The sequence below is a fragment of the Anas acuta genome, chromosome 3 (genome assembly GCF_963932015.1).
Source record: "Anas acuta chromosome 3, bAnaAcu1.1, whole genome shotgun sequence".
Taxonomy (NCBI): domain Eukaryota; kingdom Metazoa; phylum Chordata; class Aves; order Anseriformes; family Anatidae; genus Anas; species Anas acuta.
The window spans coordinates 103421429-103433567 of NC_088981.1; positions in this window are offsets into that span (position 1 = coordinate 103421429).

Here is a 12139-nt window from a genome sequence, read left to right on the forward strand (position 1 = left end):
CCTCTGCCAGTTTTGCCTTCAAAATCCCTAGCACCACCCTACAGTCTGTGCTCGCTCTTGGTGACATCTGTGGCAGAGCCCCATTTGATCTCAGAGTTTGCAAGAACAGCTATTTTCTTTGGTACATAAGGCTTCCAAATACTGGGAAAGAGATGTCCTCTATAGGTCAAGTCATTACTAAATCTTTCATAGCAAACAATAAAAAAACGACTACTTTCTAATCACAGTTTTACCATATAGGCGATCCCAAAACACACCAACAAATGCATCTTCACATTTAGCCACCATATTCTTTTCTGACGAAATGTATGTTCATAACGTACACTGTCCAAGAGAAACAGTATTTGCTGAGGGCCTGTTAAAAATTTGTTATGTTGCCTTGTAGCACATGACAACAGTAAAGAGTAGACTGTCCTAAAAATCATGTATATTTTATTATTGCAGAACATTGAGTGTACACATTAACAGGAATGGGGACCTGAATGTAAACTAAGATGTATCACAATTTCTGCTTCCAGTCCAAACAGCTTTCAAATCGATGAAAAAGTTTGATCAAAATTTCACAAGGATCTTCAATGATTAAGCTGCAGCTCAAGTACAGCATGTAAAAAATATCTGGCAATTACTTGCAATACATTTATGAGAGTCACAATCTGTTTTGACAATCTGACAACAGCGAATGGAAAAAAATCATCAAACAAGGAGCAACATTCATAAATACATGGAAGGGAAGTGAGAGAGAGAGATCATTAGTGTGCAGATAGTCTAGCAGGCACATACCTGGAAATTTGGCTTCGTTCTCCATTCAGCATTTCTCTTTGATGACTGAGGGCTATGAATTGGTGAGGACCAAGCTACAACCAGGAAAAGGAGAATCACTGGTGGGGTTTGTTCATGATCAGTGAGGCACTGGTACCCAAATCTCAAGGAAATAACCCCCAGAGACTTTCACGTTGCTGCTTTTACCAAAGTTTTGGGTAAGGCATAGGTGATTCAGGCATCATTTGACATCGGTGGCAGAAGGAGAAACTGTCTGATAATTCAGAGAAAGCTGATGAGGAGCCCTTAGGAAGAAACCTGCCTGCTGCAGGCAGCTGTTGTACCTGTGCCTGCCAGCACCCACAGATGCTGTATCCTCTGTGCATTCCTTCTCTACAAACAGCTTTTAAGATTCACCTGCAAGAAAAAGGCTCTTCTAGCATGCTTCTCATGCACCTAAACAGGGAATACGCTTTGGGCCACAGAAAGATTGAACATCACCCTTCTTCATGCTCCAGTGTTATGCCACATAGATTTGCTTCATTTTTAGAGCTGAGTTGCAGTGAAATTGTAGTAAAACTGTCTCAGCTCCACAACACAGCTAGATATCATGTCTGAGGTTACTTAGCATCCCCATCTATCCATCCCTGACATGTGTCCCTCTGTCGGCAAAGCAAGGTTTTGGATCCCTCCTCCTGCTTGCCTCACAGAGACAACGTGGGCCAAGGCTGTGAAAACAGCTGGGCACCGTTCCCCATTCCCCTTGCCCCTAAATTAAAATCCCTGCTTGCAAAGTCTCTTAAATGAAGTCTCCATGCCCCCTCAAGCCCAGAACAAGTTAAGATTCTTCAAAACTACAGTGGGGTCACTGAAGCATTTTGCATCCTCCTGCTGCCTCCTAAGGCAGTAGCAAAGAAGTGCTGCAAATCCTTGGATACTCCATAAGTCAGTCAAAAAAGAGAGGTGGAGAAGCTGGTTTTCAGGTGGGTATACAACCCAAGGAAAGATGGGTTTGACTAAAATGTGCACGTCGGTGTACAGAGCTCAGACAAACTTTTGTTTTGTGCTCAGGTCACTGATGTGCATTGCTTTGAGTTCAAGAGTACAAATCTTCTGCCAGTGAAAATTCCCTTGCCATTGAAAATTCACCATCCTCCCTGGTTCCCAAGGAGGTTACAGTGCCAATATCAATCACAAAATACTGAGGTCAAACCACATAACTGGAAAGAAATGGAGAACTGCCTGCTGAAGCAATAATAACAATGAAATGAATAAAAAAAGGCTTAATCCCAGATGACATGATCAAGCAGCATCCGTTCTCCCATAGCTTCTTTCTCTGATCTTCAACAAGGACTGAAAAAGATTTCCACAGTTATTTGCTCTGGATATTGTGATAGCATGCTGGCCGTGCTGAGTGCTGTCAGCCCACGTTTCAGAAACCTGACAGCAGAAACACTGACTCATGAATCCTGTAGCCAGACTTGTTTTACATGAATATGACTACATGGGGACTCAAGCTGAACTCGGTGTTTTTATTGAGGCATGAGATTGTTTTATACACCAATATTTCCATCTAGCTAATGTGTTTCTTTGTATTGATTCTTTTTTTTTTTTTTTTTTCCCAAGAAACATGTCTATTAAAACAAACAAGCACACACACACACACAAAATAATTAATAATTTGTAAATCACGACCTGCAGCATCATCTTTAAAACGTGGTGTAAGTCTATCTGACTGAAAATTGGAAGAATGAAGCCGTTAATGGAATTTTTACCCCTCTGAAATCAGACTTGTATTTAAGTACCTCTTGTCTTTACTTTTACAGCTTTTCCAAGCATGAATCTCATACAGTATAAACCTCATATGTTGCTTCCCTGAATTCAGAAATAAGAAGACTTTTTTTGACATTCAAAAGAATTAGGCTTTGACTTTCATTGTTTGTGTTTTTTCCCAGAAACCCCTCTGGAGAGTTTAACCTGTTTAATTCTGGCAAGATGAGAGCCAAATGTACTGCTAGAGATGTTATAGCAAATTCTGCTGGAGGCAGAGATCTTCTGAGTATCCCCCCCAAAAAAAGCTGCAGGCTGACCCCTCTGCTAGGACACTAGGGGCTGCCTGAAGGTCACTTGTCCCCTGCCAGGTGTGCCCATTGTCATTTTAGAAATCTGTACCCCCAGGGATGTGAAGGGTGGAAATACACGTACCCAGCTTCGTTGTGACAAACCTATGTCCCTCTAGCAGAAGTTCAGAGCTATTCTTTACAGAAAAGAATAATAAAACAAAAGGAGCTTGAGCTCCAAAATCATTCAAAGCTCCAAAATCACTGAAAGCTATAAAATACAATTTAAAATTTGAAGATCAATAATAATAATAATAATTTAAAAAGCTTTAATTCAAATAAAAACCAAACAAAAATACTGTATGTGAAAGCTTGTGCATATTTCATGAAAGTGGTTATTTTACAGTGCTTATCCCTCATACTTCTGACACTCCGGCAGTATATATTCCACCAGTTAAAGGGTAATGCTCCAAAAGGCAGCTTAACCATAGCTCCTCCTGCACTATACCTAAAAGCCACCAAGGCCAGGGAAATCCCACATACCTTTGCTGGCTCCTGGCCCCAAAACCAGAGGCTTGTCACCTTTTGTAGTCAATGGAGAGACTAAAGTATCTCTGAGGGTCTGTCCCATGCTCGTTGGCACCGCCTCTTTCAGATTTGCATTAGCAAAACCAGATGCTAACCATTTTGTTGTAGCTTTTGCTGTCAGGGAGTGTGACCGGGACAGGAGCAGGTGATGAGTGCCAGGTGCCAAGGTCTGTGGCAGCACAGCCGTGGGTCCCCAGACCTGTCACACCACGCCGCACTGCGACACAGCACAGGGCCGTGACTATTTCAACGAGCTTGTTTACACAGTGAGCTGGTACGAAGGCATTTCCGAGTGGATAATTGCAGCTTTCTGGCTTTGTGTCATTCTTGCACCCGTTCATGGCAGTTAATTGCTGGCCCAGAACCATCAGAGGCATTTCAAGTGCTGCTGCAAAGGATTTCCCATCCATGACATGACCTGCTCTATTGGCATCTCTCCTGCTAGTCTCTGGTGTACCAAAGGGGCAGATAGTTGGCATGAGCTTTATGCTGCTCAGAAAAATGATGAACTCTGTCCTTTGAGACATTTGGTCTGTTTATCAACATTCCTAGAAAATATACAAAATACAGAAAAATACAGAAAGCCATTGGCCTGACTACAAGAGTTGAAGCTGCTTTGAATCCCCCTCCACAGAAAGAAATTGTAAAGGCAGCAAATAAGTGGTTAAAGTGAGCTCTTCAAAAAGCTTTTGGAAACATTGAACAAAAAGAGAAAGCTATTCAGCAAAGAAGCTAGTTCACCCAAAGAATGCTCTTTCCTCTAGTTTACTTATTTTTTTCTTCAGACTGCACAGGATGAATTAGAGATGTTTTTTTCTTCAAAAATAACATTTCTGTAAACCCACGTGCTTTGTCCCGGTAAGATAGTGCACAGAAGAGATATTTTTAAATGAATATTTCAAAGGTAAACTTCACAAGGGTGACACACCTGCAGGCATTTGTATTGCGTGAGTAATATTGAAAAAGACCAAGGGGTTGTTATAGCAACAAACGCCAAGCAATGACTTCACGAAGGGAACGGAGTGACATCAGAATGGCACCTTGAAAGCAGCTGCTTTTGTTGATTTTCACTCTTCAGGACAGGTTGAATGTATTTCTGTTCTCCCATCCTTTCAAAGATTGTCTGAGTGCAGGGGAAATCTGAGAGGGTGTCCCAGCCTCATGGCAGAGATGCGGACAAGCGGCTGGATGGGTAAGATGCGGGCACGGTGGGTTTATTGGATGTTCTTTTATTTATCTCAGAGCTTACTGAGCACTTTCAAGAAGGAAATTTGCCCAAAGCCCACTTGCTGCTGCTCCTCCAGATTTCTCCCCAGGTGTCAGACCAGTTCCTTGGCTCAAACTTCCCATGTCCCTCAAGCACACTCAAGTTTCACGCTAAACCCCCAGGGAGGTCTGGGAAAGGCAGAAAATAGTCTCACAGGTCTCTTCTCTTGTTCATTTTAGCAGAGAGTTTCAAGAGTTACTAGAGTTTTTAGAAATTCACCCTTTTTTTCAAACACTCTTCAATGAATTTTTTCACCCTGGAGGTGAAAATCTTTAAGGCACGGAGTTTGCTCATCCCCGTTATTTCTTGGGAATTTCTTGGGAATATAATGGCCAGTCTGGGTGAAGGCTACCTTGTTTATCTCTCTTTCTCTGAATAGAATTAGCATTCAAGAACTTTTTAGGTGGGTACAGAAGATTGTCTCCAAATTTCCTCTCCTCTGGTCTCTTCAGCCCCCTCAATTACCCCAGATTTCTATCTTCAGCAGTTTTAATTTCTCTGTGGTTTTAGTGCCTCTTGTTGACTACCTGCCTGCCTATAGGCAAAGGGAACGTGAGAGAGGGTTTGTCACTCCAGATGGCAGCAAAACATAGTTGTAAAGAAAAAAAAATAACAAAAAAAAATACAACACCGTATTTCTTTCCTAATACCTTTGCTAATACCAAAGAAATGGTGTTTTAGACACCTGCATGCTACTTACAAAAGCCAAAGAATATTTTTGGAATAGCAATTTCCTTCTCTGAAAAAACTGATTTGTAGAAATGAAGTAAAATGAAGTTAAAAACTCAACTGATAATACTAAGGACAGTAAACAAAATGGCCACAAACTCTCCAGATATCAAAGATACTGCATGAGTCATTAGATGAATGCTGTAAAGGAATATTTATCTGTGACAGGATCAGAAAGTTACATCCCACCACACTGTACTCAGGCTTTTTTTTCTTAATGACTCAGTCCGCTCTAACCTGGGAAACCATGGTGCTGAATCTCAATTTATGAACCAGCAATGGTTAATGAACCTCAGCAAAGGAGACTAATTGTTCACACATTTGGACACCTGAGAAAAAAATAGGAAGAATGGGAACATCTTAAAAAGAACATCTGAAAAAAAAAAAAAAAAAAAAAGACTTATTAGCATGCCAAGACATTTAATTTAATTGCTTGGGTGACAGAGTTCTCTTTAGAGAAAATAAATACCTAGTCTGGCTTCCTTTCTCCCCACATCTTTGATCAAAATAGCCTGAGGAGACAGAGACATGTTGCATCCTCAGTCACCTGCCCTTTACCTGCAGACATGATATATATGGAAGAAAAATGCGAACAGTGGATCTCCAAATATGCGTTGACTTGTAAACAGCTAACATCCCAAATCTAGCACCAATCATAAAAGTCTGAAAGCAATTCAAAAGAAGATACATCAGCCCACAGGGTTTCAGATCTTGTCTAAGATGAGCACAGAAGACAAAACTGGTCTTTGATTTCAAAGCTCACTTCAAGGCATGTACTCTTGGTAGAACGTACCAGCTCAAAAACATACTGGTATATTTCTGAATGAAGCTCCTTTCTAAATCTAAGAAGAAAAAAAAAATCAAGTGCTTGATTCAGCTTGATTTTCCTGAGCCTGAGAGGCTTTTTCTTCTGCCCTTGGAAGCCTTGAGTAAAACAAACTCTACTAGTCAGCACAGTCACAGCTTCCTTGCTTTTCCTTCCTCCTGGCCCTGAGACTGGGGGGATTTCTGATCTTTCACGATGACATACGAAAGTAGAGCATTTAATCTCACCAAGGAAAGGATGGATTTCAGCCTGAAAATATAGTTGAATAGGAAAAGGAAGCAAAATCTGGGAGATGGCCAAGGAATTATTATTACATGCAATAGCATATGCATATCTATGTGTAGGTGTATACGACACATTGTCAATACAAAGGTGGACTCATAACCAAATGTCTATGATTTAGTAGTATGTTCTCCCTGTATAGTCACTGGAGAGAAACTTGTTTTTAGGGTGTGGTTTATCCCATTCTCAAGTAAATGTCCACAACAGCGTAATTGAACTGCATCTTCAGGAAAGCTGGGGAGGGTCCCCTTATCAGGGAGTGAAGTGATAGGACAAAGAGTAATGGATTTAAACTAAAAGAAGGCCAGTATAAATTAGATATAATATAGCCAAATCTACATCTGGCACCCCAATGGGGGGAGCTGGGATGAACTCCACTTTATATTGCATGGCGGGAGGATGAGATTTCATTACAGCCTCCCTGTTGACAGAAAGCTGGTTCTGTCCCTGGGGAAGTAATCCTGCAAAATCCCCAAAGAAGGCTGCATACAAGAAGAATGCAAAAAATTATCTGAAATTCAGCCCTTCCGCCTGGCATATGCCATGAGGAAATGCAGTGACATTGTGTCTCCACCTGGTCTGCAATGGGAAAGAGAGGGTCCTTGTCTTTGTTGTATGCTTCCTGGCCAGCCCTAGGAGAGGTGGGCAGCCTGGCGTGTTCTCCACCGACCTGTACATCCAAATTGAGCCCAAACCCCCACCTGCTGCAGAACAAAACACTCAGGCTGTGGGCACCCAACATCCTCACGTGAGTGCAAGGACGGGCTGGACCCACGCAGAGACTGCAGTTTAGGCACCATCTGTTGCTGGCCTGATACATTGTGGGTCAATGCACCTGGCCTCAGAAATGCCTTTGAATACTTCCCAGCCACAGCCAGGGATGATTAGATGCTGCAGCTGGCAGAACTTCAGCTTAGGGAAAAATAACTCACTTGATTGCAGATCTGAGTCACATTACCTGTAAATCTGTCTTCAATGAGTCACACATACACATTTGCCTACATGAATAGGAAATCACATCTGCTTCTTATTGCATCTGCAAGACCTTCTGCTCTTCTCACTGTTTCTTTCTGTTCTTGCTAAAGGTCCTTCCCATTTCCCATCATCATCTTCCCTGGCCTTACTCCACGCAATTTTTCCCAGCTGTTCATTTCACTGACATCGTCTTGACCTCCCACTCTTTTCCTCATCTCGCATTTTCCAGCTCTGCCTTTGTCCTCTTTTTTTTTCTTTTTTTTTTTTTTTTCCATATCTCCTTCCCACACCTTATATTCCCATCTGAGCAGTCTTCTGTCCAATAACTTATATTTTTTTTAACAAGCATTGGTGGCAGCCATTTTTATATGGACAAATGTGACCAAAATTAATTCTGTGAGAAGAGTGAGGGGGAGAGAGAGAGAGAATAAAACCAAACCAATGCCAATGGCTGTCACTCCATTTGATTCATATAGTGCTTCACCAGACCTGCTGTAGACCAGGGAAATTGCACCTGACACAGTCAGTGAATTTTCCTGCAATGGCTCTTCGAGAGCCCAAGATATAATTGTGCTGCCACAGAGCTTTGACCGTGGAAACATCCATCAATTGGCATGAAAAGGGAGCCTGATTATTAGGCAAGAGGTGTTCATGACAAATACAGGGAGATGAGGTGTTGAGAGAGAGCTGGTGATGAATCATGGAAAGGTTGAGTTAAACCCAGGACCGAAGACCTTCAAGTTCAAAGTACCACGGTGTCAGCCTACGGAAAGAGACTGACTCACTTCCCTGTCTGTAACATCTCCAGCACATGTTAGCCCTGCAAGGTAGGGACCCAGAGCTACATGGGACAACAAATAAAGGAACTTCTTGCTGAATTAATAATATAAGACAACCCAGTGCTAATTCCCGTGGAGTAAATTCCAAAAGATTGAAGAGCTATTCATAAGAGAAACTGCAAACTGATATTGTACTTCACAATATTTTTTTTTATCAGCTCTGAACACCATAAAGATTTCCTCCAGATTAGCTTTCTGCCTAAAACGCCCAGATCTGTGCCCATTAAAGTAATATCCATATAGTTATAATCTTGTTATGCTTGCTGAATAAAATTTAATTTTGCACAGACTTCCTTGCCATTGGGTATGCAGAGTTCACTTATTAAAATGTACTTTCAGCTTGGGAAAATGTTGTCAGCAATGGGTCTGTGGCTTTGTGCATTGACAAATATAATTCAGAAGAGTATCCCTAAAAAATTAATTGGCTCCTAAAATGAGAAACAGAGGGATTATTTTGAAAAAAAATCTGTAAACACATCGACCTGAGGAAAGAGGGAATCAAGTGTTGTAAGACAATCCTAAAAAATTATAAATTATATTCATTTTTTGCTTCTTTATTTTAATCTCTCCTTGTATAAGCTTCTGGCTCTAATTAAAATCTTCATGTCGTTCAACTAACATCCACTGCTACAAAGTGATAAACTTAAACTGCAACATAGGTCTTTTGAAAAAGAGGAATTCTGGTCTAGGAGATAATCAGGTTTATAGGTTTTAATCGATTATGTGCCTTAACTGATTATAAACCCAAGATCTTTCTGTAACATGTTTGTCATTATTTATTTATTTATTGTCCTAAAGTGAGACGCCAAGCACTGCTTAATCACTTTGTCCAAAATAACAACAGTGTTTTAAGCAGATTTTTAATTGGATTAAGGGCACTGTCAACCTTGGCCTTTCATAACTAAATGCTTAATTTCTGAGCCCTACTGTGAATGCCGTGAAAGGTCTGCTTTTTTTTTTTGCTTTTTTTTTTTTTTTTTTTCTTACAGATAGGATTCTCACCAGTGCTTTGTCTCGCAAATGGGCTGCAGTCCTCAAACATAGGAACGAGCAGATGGGAAAGAGGGAGGTGTCCCATTTGGGTCTCGGAGGACCCAGGCTACATTACTTGGCATAGAAAGTAGAGTAAAAATACCCTCCTCTGAAGAGCATTAATGATTGGCAAGGTGACAGGATGCTGAGCAGTCTGAACACTGTCTTTGATTAAGACTGATATATTAATGGAAGGAAAATGAACACTGGCATGTGCCTGAGTAAAGAAAGACAGCACATCCTGTAAAATTAATTCTGATTGAATAAAGGCTAAATGCCAAACATAGGATGCTTAAATTTAACCGGCTACATGTAGCTGAGTCTCTGTCTCTGTTCTGCGCAATGAACTGGTCCTCAGCATGTCGGAAGAGCAGGTCATGCTTACTCATGCAGCCACATACAGAGCCAGCTCCTAATATTAAATGATGAAATTTAAGATTTGGGAAAAAGCTATTTGGTGGCAACAAAGAAGTCAGAGCAGAGACAATAAACCATATTCTACATTTCCTACAACCTAGCATAGTTCATGCAGCTCAATGGGTGGAAATGGTAATTTAACTGTTGCCTCTTTACTGTTTTTTAAATTACCCTCCCACATCTTTCATTGTTTCTTCACATACAACTGAGAATTTCCATGTACAAATCGAAAAAATATTTTTGAATACAACACTTCACATCTTTTGTGTCTTTTCTTTATAAAACCACTGAGTGCTTACAAGGTCTTTGACATTCTCCTTATTGGTTAGCAAACAGTGCTAGAGAAAGACTCTCATACAGGATTATTACTTACATACAGGAAAATTACCTGCTTTTTTCTTTCATTCCTATTTATTTTATTTCTAAATACCTATTTTTCAAAAAGTACAATTGCTTCTAATGCTCTGCATTGAATATTTCGTCTCATTTTCTTTCTGTATTTATTATTTAACATTTTCTCATCAGGTATGAAAAACACACTCTTGACAGACTTTAAGATGTTTTAAAATTTTGGTAAATTAAGTTCAATCACTTTTTATAAATTGAGAATATCAAAAACAAATACAAAAGCAAAAAATACATGGAGACCAGAAATTTCATTAGTAAAAAGAATGAAATAAACAGCTCAGCTCTCCAAAATTTTAATTTGTTCAAATGTCCTTTTATGCCACTCTCCTTGGAGCAAATGTTATTAACCAGTGAAAGTAGCCAATGGACTTCCTGGGTACGGAGAGAAAGGGCTTCTCCCTGAATCACCATCAAACACAAAACTGAGGTCAAAGGGAAGAAATTTTGGTGGCTGGAAGGGTAGTGAGTAATGGGCTCCAGCTCTCCAGGTGTGGCTGGCACAAGGATGTGGGTGGGCACGGGGACAAGAAACTGAGTCAGATGCAGCCCCGCTGAGGCCAGGGCAAACTCAGGCATTTAATTAATGTCTCTTAAATCCAGGCTCAACATCTTCTCTATTAGATCAGAGCAACTAATGGTCAAAAAAAAAAAAAAAAAAAAAAAAAGTAATTTTTTTTTTATTTTCAGCATTGCAGCTGCAAATGAAAATGGAGGATACATCTGTGTATGGCCTGGATAACAGTAAGCTAGAGGCTATTGCACACGAGATCTACACGGAGCTGGTGGAGGATGCCTGCCTGGGGCTGTGCTTTGAGGTGTACCATGGTGCCAAGTGCAGCAACTTCTACCTGGATGACAAAACACATGCAGCACAGGACACACAGACCTCATGGCTGTGTGGGATGCACCACAGTTGCAAAAATGAAAAGCACTCCTAAATCACAGTGGCAATGGGTGAAATGATGAATCTACCCTCACAAGGGGCTTCCAGGCTCTTTTCCTAGTAAGGTTTTGTTTAAAGTTCTTTTTAAGGTGTTTTTGTCTTTTTATGATTTTAAGGTAGATGCAGACCTGACTGGGACACAGGAGACTTACCCAGTGAGAGGATATTTGCTCATGTTTTACATAGTAACACTTTTTCCTCATACATTTGGTGCACTGTATGATATGGATGTCCTTATGTCCTTTTCCACAATTTGGCTGGATAAATCTCTATCCCTCCACATACCCGCCTGCTCCTCCTCACCCTCCAGCACTGAGTTATTATGCAGTGGGTTCACTTACTGGCCCATCGTTGCTGGCAAAGTCACACTTGCTAAAATTAACTTTCTGACAGCTTTTCCCCTCCACTCCACTCTCACAGACGTGCCTTCATGCAGAAATATTAGTGAATGCAAGAGGGACATGAGCTTTATGCTTCCAACATCTTCATAACACCTAGAGGAACAAAGTAAGGCTTTTATGAATGCAGTGGCCAAGCAAAGCCTGACAGAAGCAAAGAAAAACATACTATCTTTTAATAAATTCCTTTGCTGTTCCATAGCTGAATCCTGGAGAGTTATTAAAATCTATAGGAATCTATAGACATTTTATTTTCTGTTAAATTCTATAAGCCTGACTGCAATCTCTGTTAATTCCACAGCAGAAAGTGTATTAATTGACAAATTCTTGCTCGCAGAGCAGGACCACAGTGAGTCCCCTATGGTGCTGGTTCTACTTTGCTGCACAGAGACCCCAGGTGCCAAACTGGCACCGCTGCACACCCCCATCCACTCAGCAGCCCCAAATCACCAGCAAAAGCCAAGGAAGGTGCTTGAATACTTGCAGTATCAGTACAGGCAACTGAAGCATCACACAAATAAAGTATGGGTGAAAAGGAGGGAGCAATGGTCTAATTATTTCCTGTCGTGTAATTACAATAAAAACGGATAATCCTGAAAAAAAAAAAAAAAAGTGA